At 46.7% G+C, this 9,354-nt stretch overlaps 1 long non-coding RNA gene across 1 annotated transcript; it reads right to left on the bottom strand.

Annotated features, from left to right (window-relative positions):
• Nucleotides 1-4,715: 4,715 nt before the first annotated feature.
• LOC133370422 (uncharacterized) lies at nt 4,716-8,103 on the bottom strand. Its single transcript, XR_009759126.1, has 3 exons — nt 7,841-8,103; nt 6,849-7,301; nt 4,716-5,159 (listed from the first exon to the last, which is right to left on the bottom strand). It is a non-coding gene; the product is annotated as an uncharacterized LOC133370422 (long non-coding RNA).
• Between the last annotated feature and the right edge of the window lie 1,251 nt (nt 8,104-9,354).

The following is a 9,354-nucleotide window of genomic DNA, read 5'->3' as shown; positions in this document are numbered from 1 at the left end:
AATGTCTTAATTGCACATTGTTCCCCATTCAGGATCACAATCTTTCTACACAGTAAAAAGCTGTGCTGGATGGGGCTGATGCAGAGGTGGGCAATCTGTGGTCCTCCAAACATTGATGGACTACAACTCCCATTAGCCCCAACCAGCATGGCCAGTGGCTAGGGATGCTTCAAAGTTTAGTTCAAAACATCTGGAATGCACCAGGTTGGCAAAGGCCGGCATAATCACTATTGTGCATGAGGTGTACAACTGATTGTGCACAAATTAGCCCAACCCTTTTCTTTTTTTACCATTCCAAGGGAAAACAGACATAACCTGGCAGCCACTAATCTGCAATCTTCACTGTAATCAAACCAATCTTTATTTGAAGCAACCTTCCAGGCTGGAAAGCCATGCATATTCATGCCCCCCCTTACACATGGATTTTATGAGCCATTTCTGGCAGGAATCTAGCGTTCCAAATTGTGGATTTGAACTCTGACTGAGGAGTCAAACCTTCCCATGTTTAGGCTCAATTTTGGTTGGTACTTGTGTTGGCATAAACTTGCTGAGTTAAATCTTTCTGGGTTTGTTCTGGTCCATGCCAACAAAAAATTGTTAACCTGCTGAGAACACAGGAATTCAGAATTTGGTCTTTAGCCAGCCAAAATTGGTGCTTTTCACCAAACTTGCCTCTTTCACTCCCTGATGCCCATGACAGCACGCTCCATGCCCTCCATATGTTTTGGACTACAACTCCCATTGGCCTCAGCCAGCAGGGGCATATGGGAGTTGCAGTCCAAAACATATGGAGGGCACCACTGGTTGGAGAAAGCTGTTCCGAATGCTTTGAAGGCCATGTGCAGCTGCAGGGGGCAAGCCCTCCCCCTTATATCCAAGCTGGGAAGGAGAGGACGGGCTCAGCCTGCTGCTGAGTCTTGGAGGTATTTGGAAGGGAATGATGTTGTGCTGACTTTACAGTTATTTGGAAAGTAATAAGACACCTTGCTGCTTCCTGAAGCTCTCCAAGATTCAGTTCAAGAGCAGGGAGATCAGGGCCTGCCCCACCATTAGCCAAAATCAGGCAGCAGATGCCAAGGGGTAACATTCCCCTAGACTAGCCTGCTGCCCTGAGGTGTCTTGGAGGACGTGTTTGCATTGCCTGTGTCGAAGTAACGTTCCACCACTAGTCTAGTCAGCTACTGTATGTGGAATGGGAAGCGCCATCTTTTCCTTTGCCTCAGGCAGCAGCGTGTATTGGGCCAGCCCTGAGGGAGAGCCCCTGCTCCTCTCCAAGCTCCAGAGAAGGCTGAAGGCTCTTAACAGGCGTTAAAATGTGCTTGCTATTTGGCAAGGTGGGCAGAGCATTTGTAGAGTCCTGGTTTATGTGGGAAATCTTGAAATATGATTCACACAATAGTGCTGATTGGCAATACGGGGCAGAACAAGTTAATGGGTGTAACGCAGGAGAGTTAAGCGTCAGCCGTAATCTATAAGCATTATGAGGCATGCAAGAAGCAAAATAACTAGACCACTTACTAGTAAATGTGCTTTTAATGAGTACTATTTAATAACAGACGAATCACCCTAAACACACTCAGCTGACTTTTTGACTGCTGCTGCTTCCAAGAGGACATTGGGCAGATGCCAACCCCAATGGAGCGAAGAATCGTCCAGACATCGGTCCTACACAGGCATGATTCATTCTGGCTGGGTGAGTGAATGAGTGACTATACTTATGCACCAGTTCTTGTAATCTGCACCTTTGTTTTAAATTAGCAAAAAAAAATTGAAATTAAATTTCAAAACGTTTGAAATTCTTGTTATTTCCAGGTGAGTGGGTTGTTCCAGTTCAACATAAACTTTCAGATAATGGTGACTTCATGTTCTGTTTGGGGTCAGAAAGATTCAGTAAGCGTAAGATTTTGCTTGACTCCCTGAAATGCTGTGTCAGTTTAGGCATTTCCTGCACCTGTTTCTAAGGCAGTGTGGATAATGCTCCAGCGGACAGCTTTATCTGCACAAAGGTTGTATGGTTTTTTGCTAATCGTGGAGGTAGCTGCTGTATCTTCTGTTAGTTCCACTTACTCACTCATTGTGCCGCTCACACGACTAGACCACTCATGTAAACAGTTATTTGCCGGTTGCAGGAGTAGTTGTGCTCACTTCCAGAGATTCCAGGCCTTATGACAGCTTTCGGCTCCTGATGTCTTGGACTACAGTTCCCATCAGCCCCAGCCTTATATATACATGCTGGCCGGGGCTGATGGGAGTTGTAGTCCAAAACATCCAGATAGTGCCAGGCTGGTAAGGCTGCCTCATCAAGTACTTTTCAGCTGTCCCTATTTACCAGGGACAATCTGTCGATTTTCTGGCTTCTGTCCCTGGCAAATCATTGGCCCAGTTTGGAGATAATAGTGAATGATGGGTTGTGTCCAGTGTTAATTATCCTCAGAGTAGACCTGCTGACATTAATGGACATGCCTAACTCTGATTTAGAACTTAGTTGTTGGATACGACCCTGTGAGTGTAATGAGGCTTACTCCCAGGTAAGTGTGGCTGTGCATTTTTATTTATTTATTATTGCATTTATTGCCCACCAGGGAGCTCAAAGTGGCATACATGGTTCTCCCTCTCCTAATTTAATCCCCACAACAACCCTGTGAGGTAGTTTAGGCTGAGAGGCAGTGACTGGCCCAAGATCACCCAATGTGCTTCATGGCTGAGTAGGGATTTGAACCCTGGTCTCCCAGGTTTTATGAATGGGGCAAGGTAATTTTCATTAGGATAGCAACAATGTGAGGGAAAGGGTTAAAAACTCATCCTTTTGAGGCCTGGTTCCCCCCCCCCCAAAGAAATGTGGGTTTGTTTGTTTCTCTTTTGAAAGAAAGTTAGAGAGACAGAAATGCATAAATTAACCACAGCGGAACTTATTTCTGAGTAGACCTACACGGGTTTGTACTGCATATCGCTCAAAGCTCAGTCCGTCTCCCCTCTAACAAAACACAGAATTGAAATGTTCTTTTCTGCAGGTTTGGAGGGACTGACTTGAGGCAAGCATTATAAATATGACACAAAAGGGCTGTGGACAGTTGTTGTTATGGCAAAATATGAATGTGTATTCACCATAGCGGGGAAGACGGTGGCCTGATGACTATTGTGCCAGCTCAGTCTGCTGTCCAGGTGGGTGTAAAGTGAGGACAGGCAACTTTAGGCCGCCTCCCCTCTGGCTCTCGCTTCTTAGGGTTCCTCATCTTTAAACCAGACAGTCTTGGTTTAAAGTTAAATTGTTTGGGCTGTACCCAATGTGAACATTTCATTCATTCATTCATTCATTCATTCATTCATTCACTCTTTCTTTCTTTCTTTCTTTCTTTCTTTCTTTCTTTCTTTCTTTCATTCATTCAAATATTTATAAAGCGCCAACTCATAAAAATATCACAGCGGTGTATAATAATAAAATAATTAAAACATCATTATAACATTATAAAATCATAAAATACAGAACAAATTATCAAAACTGAATCAAATTAATTCTCTAAAAACACTTGGCAAAAACAAAAATGTTTTCAGCATGCAACAAGATACCTGGATTGAAGGGGCCTGCCTGGCCTCAATAGGAACAGAGTTCCAACTTTCTGGTGCCATTTGGCTAAAAGCCTTGGTTTGCGCAGAAACTAAACAAATATGAGGTAACTGGGGGACAGTCAGGAGGGCTTCTCCAGGTGATTACAGCAATCCGGCCGGCGTATAAGGGATAAGACAGTCGTTCAGGTCACCTTTACCTTCCATCTCTCTCTTCACCTTAATGTCCAAAAAGTTCTGGGCAATGAGGCCAGAATGCAAAGAACTGCACAGCCTTATAAAAGAGCCTGGGCTGCCCCAGGGAAGGTTTTGTCTTTCATCCCTTTAACAGCTGTCAATTCCCCCCACCCTCTGCACACACACACACACACACATGCTTTCCACACTCTGCTCAGTTTTAAACGCAGGTGTGTGACCTTGGGGGTGGGTGAGGTGGGATGATGGCCTAACCCCCTCCCATCTTGCATTCATTAGGGTCCTCATTCTTTGGATACCTGGTATTGGCCTTCAAGGAAGTCCTAGACTAGAAGGCATCCTCTGTTTGAAGGACTATCCAGGTCTGGTTTAAAATGGGGAGTCCTAAGAAGGGAGGGGGCGAGGGGCTTGGAGTTGCCTATCCATGCTTAGCACCCTCCTGGATAGCAGAATGAGTTGCCACAAGTCACCCTGGCCATAGTCTTCCCCACCATGGCAAGATGTATGGCATTTCTAGTTAAATTAGAGTAATTGTTTCTACATGTGCATGTATATTTTAGCACACGCAAATTCTATGCAAATAAGTGTCCTCTTTTGACCTCTCTTTTGCAATGCATTTCCTCTTTGGCAACACGCAAGTGCTTTCCTTGGTGTCCTTGTTGCTAAGTGTATAGAGAACTAAATGGTAACAGGGCAATATCATAACTGATTGCTTGCTTGCTTTCAAGCAGATTAAATCTGTTGTGCCTTGGGGGGGCAGAGTTGTGTGGCCAATGGTTCTGAAGCACGCTCCTAAATTCTGGGCTGTATTTCATTATTAGTTGTCATATTTTTCCATCTACATACATCAGGGTTCACAAGAATAAGTCTGACAGGTCCCTGCCTTTGAGGACCTTACAATCTAACATTCGATGCAGTGGAAACCACAGAAGAAGAAGAGGGAAAGTAAGTCAGAGGCATATAGTGAGAAAATATGCGGTTATTTCAAGTTTCACAAAATTTCATTTAATAACAATAAGATATTGAGAGGAGGGATTTGTCCCAAAAGACTCGAAAGGCTTCACAGAAAAGTTGCAAAAACGAAACGCATCCTGGTTCCCAGGAGCACACTCCAAAAGGTTTGATAGTTTTCTCAACCAGTTATGATGTCTGCTTCCTCCGGAAATGTATAAATTACAAAGAGGATGATTTAAATCTCTTTTTCATTTCCCTTGGTGACTGAAATCACCTTGATGTGAAACCATACCTGCCCTGGTCCCGGCAGCCAGTCAGCTCAAGCAAGCTTGGTGATGGTGTGCGTTGCTGTGTCATGACGCACAGGGCTTGTTATTCTGATGCACACTGTATGCCTGAATAAGGGAGTAGAATACAGCCCGGTCATCACGCAGGAATGACAATCACTGAAAGAAGATGAAAAGGGAAGATTAAAGCAAATGGCTTGCCTGTTTCTGCACACCTCACAGGGCCCTAGGCGAACCTGCCAAACCTGTTTGGCCAGGGACACCAGTGGGTCGAGGAAGGCACCCTGTGGGCCAGGATGCCTCTTTCATGCCACTGTCAACCCTCCATCTCTCTCTAGCCTCATACAAGAGACAGAAATGAAAAGCCAGGCAAACACATCGATCCCAAAAATACTCATATTCAGGCAATTTCACAAAGCTTGCGGGGGGCATCTTTGAGGAGAGGAAATAGTTCTGTGGACAGATCTTGGCATCACAAGGCAATGGCTGGCGGCAAAGAGGCAGCTCAGTAGAAGCAGACTCTGCTTTAAGCTCCTGCACCTCTTCTTTGTGTGGAAGAGGTCCTGATGGTTACTGGTTCTGACTCCTGGCACCCCTGCCTTCCACCCCCCCCCCATGTGCATTGCTGCACACACCCTGCTCACAGAGCCAGATGCTGCAACAAGATGTCGCTGCTGGCCATCCACAAGTGGGGATTGGCGGTTCGCAGACCCATTGACTGCAGGAATCCTGTCTGTCTTGTATTCATTCTCCAGATGTGGGGGGGGGGAGGACTCATTTGTCAGGCAGGGCACATCCTCCTGCGCAGCAGAGCAGAGAGAAAAATGTCTGAAATTGGAGCGGGCGGGGGGGGGGGAAGGATGCAGAAGGGGATTGGAGCAGGCAGCTCTCAGCATGAGCCACTGGAGGAGATATCCAGCCAACCTCCCCCCCCCCCAGCAGGCTTGTTGATATTCTGGGCAGGAACTGTTCTAGCTGCGGAAACCATGGTTATGCGAGGCTGGGGACCTGGCGTCTCCGCATGAGGGGGGCACGTGGTCAACATGGAGCTCCATTCACAACTCTCCATCTCCACAGCACAGCACAGTACATGCCTTTCTGGGCCATAGGAAGGGAAGAAAATCCTTTTCGAAATGCGCCGGGCACCAATAAAATCTGGCACTTTTTAAGAAAGACAGTGGCTTTCTTCAGTGCCATAGCAAGGGTAGGTTGCTGAAATGGACATGATATACTACTACTGCTGCTGCTACTATTCCTATTATTATTAAGAACAACAACATTTATTTCCAATATTTATCAACTGCTTTTCACCATAGAACAATTCTTTTAATATTTATTACATTTATATTTCACCCTTCCTCCCAAAAGAGCCAGGGAGGCAATTAGTAAAAGGATTCATCCATCAGATAATATGGTAGTGAAAACATTATACACTTTTTAAAAACGCCTACCGGCACAAAAAGGTCTTTGTCAAATGTCTGAAGTTCAAGAGGAAGGGGCCCATCTGTTCTCAGCCGGGAGGGAGTTCCACAGTCAGATCCACAACATTGACCGCATGCCTCCTGTGTATCAGCCATGGAGGACCACTAACAGAGACTCCCCTGAAGATCTCAGTGGTGGGGCAGAGATATCAGGAGTCAGGTGGTCCAAAGCTTCCTTACCCTGGTGGTCCGAGCCATTGGTCCTTCTAGTCTACGGCTGTTTCACCTGGTTAGCATCAGATCTTGGAAGTCCCCTGAAGAGAAAAGTCTTTCCCAGTCCTGTTCCCTGGGGGCCAAACAACACCAGCCACAAAGTGCTGTTGTAGGCTGGGAGGTACCAAGTTGGGGAAGGCTGCCATACACTAACCTCCATCTTGTGGTTTGCTCCAGTCTTGCGATTGACTCCTGCACGGATCGTCCGCTAGAGTCAGCTCAGCCACCACCTTTCTGTCATCTGGCCAACTTCTTTGGTTCAAACCCACAAATAAAGCTGAGCCTCACAATGCAAAGGTCGTCTTCTTACTTAATGCCTTGGACCTCCTTTGCTCCCACGGGACAGAGAGGGAAATTGAGACAGGGCAGCTGCTCCTTGGAAATCAAGGCAGGCTGTTGGGCTGGGCACATTCCCCTTCTCTGAGGCGTCAGTCTCTTTCTGGGCTCATGAATGTGACCTTCCAGTCCCTGGGGTCTTCAGCACAGAGGCTGGAGCTCACACAGCCGGCTGGAGGTGAGGACACCAGGGGATCCTGTTCATGTGGCTCTCACACAGCCAAGGCCAGGCATCTTACAGTGTGTTGGGGACAGCAATGGCCAGCTTCTCCTGGAGACGCAAAAGCAAACACTGAAAAGCCAGCAGCACCAAGGGAATGCCTCTCAAAGCTCGTCAGGAGGAGGTAAAAACCCAAAGGGAACAGAACAGAACTTTTAAACCCTTCCTTCACCCCCATGACCCTCTTCTATCGACATGGGCTCCTGCTGGGAGGAAGGGCGGGATACAAATTAGACAGACAGACAGACAGACAGACAGACAGACAGACAGACAGATATAGATAGATAGATAGATAGATAGATAGATAGATAGATAGATAGATAGATGGATGGATAGATGGATGGATAGATAGATAGATAGATAGATAGATAGATAGATAGATAGATAGATAGATAGATAGATAGATAGATAGATAGATAGATAGATAGATAGATAGATAGATAGATAGATAGATAGATAGATAGATATACCTCCCTACAAGACCTCTGGAGCCCCTTGTAAATAAATGCCCACACTCTGCTCCTCACATTGGGAGAGAAGCTAGTGGTGGAAACCCGGCGAGTTCCTTCGTAATACTGTGCAGGGCTCACCTAACGGGATGCTCCTTTACCAAAGAAGATTCCGACACAAATGGAAACGAAAATATCAGGGGAAATGCTCGGCTGCAGTCCTTCCTCTCAGATCTGGTTCTCCATCACAGAGGAGAGGAGACTTTTCTAGCCCAAGGGCCACATTCCCTCCTGGGAAACCTTTCGGGGTCCATATGCCAATGGTGGGCAGAGCCAGGCGCAAAAGTGGCTGGAGTAACAAATGAAAATGTTACCCTTTGACACAATAGGGTTGCTTCTCCACACACTCCTTCACTCTGTCCTCCATCCGGGCAAGCAAGCAGCATGATCAAGGACACAGCCCACCCAATCAGAAACACTCAAGGAGGGGCATGGCCTGGGGAGGGGGCGTATCTGAAGAGGGGTGCGGTGCGGGTATAGTTCCAAGGGCCAGGCAGAGAGGCTTGGGGGCTGTATTGCACCCCATGCCTGAGATTCCCCACCCTTGCTGTCTCAGCTTGGTGGGGAGAGAGTGCTTACCCCTTTCTGCATTTCTCTCCTCTGTTTTGTCCTCTCGAATATTTGGGCTTTCCTCCCTCAGGGCTCAAAATGTGTCTTTTGCCATAGTTTGAGTCCTGCAGTGGGAAAGGCCACTTGAGGGACAACTGGAGCCAAGAAACAGCAAGTTGCGAAAGGATGAAGCACCTTTCCCCCCTTGCTGCTTCTCCACACAAAACCCTCTCCCCAAAGTTATTGTTCGGTAATTAAAAAAAAAGAGGCCTTGGGGGTCTCATTGTACATATCTGTCTGCACTGTTCAGGTTGCCCCACAGAGCCCCCCTGGACAGACAGGGCTAGCTCAAGATATTTTGCTGCCTGAGATGGAACAGCAAATGGTGGCCCCCACTTCCACCATCCAAAGGCAAAGTGCATCACATCAAAGGCTGGCCTAGTTTTTTTAACAACCGAGACACAACATTTCCCTGCGAGTAAAAATACAATAATAGTACATCAAATAGCAAACAATGGGCTGCCCTCTCATGACACCCATAGGGGCATCATACAGCCGTGCTGGCTGGGGATGGCAACCATAGCCCAAAATATCGGCAGAGCACCAGGCTGGGTTTATCAATGACATGTTAGCTGCAGTACGTATTTAAGATGAGTTTAACAGTCATTTCCTTCGGAATTCTAGTTTTGGACTGTGTGTGTGCGTGCATGCGCCAAATTGGCTGTTATACTAGTATAAAACTAAGAGAAATCTGTAGTGATGAAAGATGTCCAGTCTAGGAATAGGAATGCCATATCTATAGAGGGCAACCCTCTCTTGGATGGCAGGTCAGAAGGCAGTCCTCTCCTTGAAGGACCACCCAGTCCAAAATAAAGAGCCCTGGGTGGCATTCAGTGCTAGTCCTACTCAGAATAGATCCACTGATGTGAATGGCTAACCTAGGTTCATTCATTAAATGGGTCTACTCTGAGTAGGACTTAGCTGAATACAGCCCCCTAAGAAGGGAGAGCAGGAGGGGCCTCAAAGTTGCCCATCCACACTTACCA

Source organism: Rhineura floridana, chromosome 15 (assembly GCF_030035675.1).
Source record: "Rhineura floridana isolate rRhiFlo1 chromosome 15, rRhiFlo1.hap2, whole genome shotgun sequence".
Taxonomy (NCBI): Eukaryota; Metazoa; Chordata; class Lepidosauria; order Squamata; family Rhineuridae; genus Rhineura; species Rhineura floridana.
This window is presented reverse-complemented; position numbering and strand designations above follow the sequence as displayed.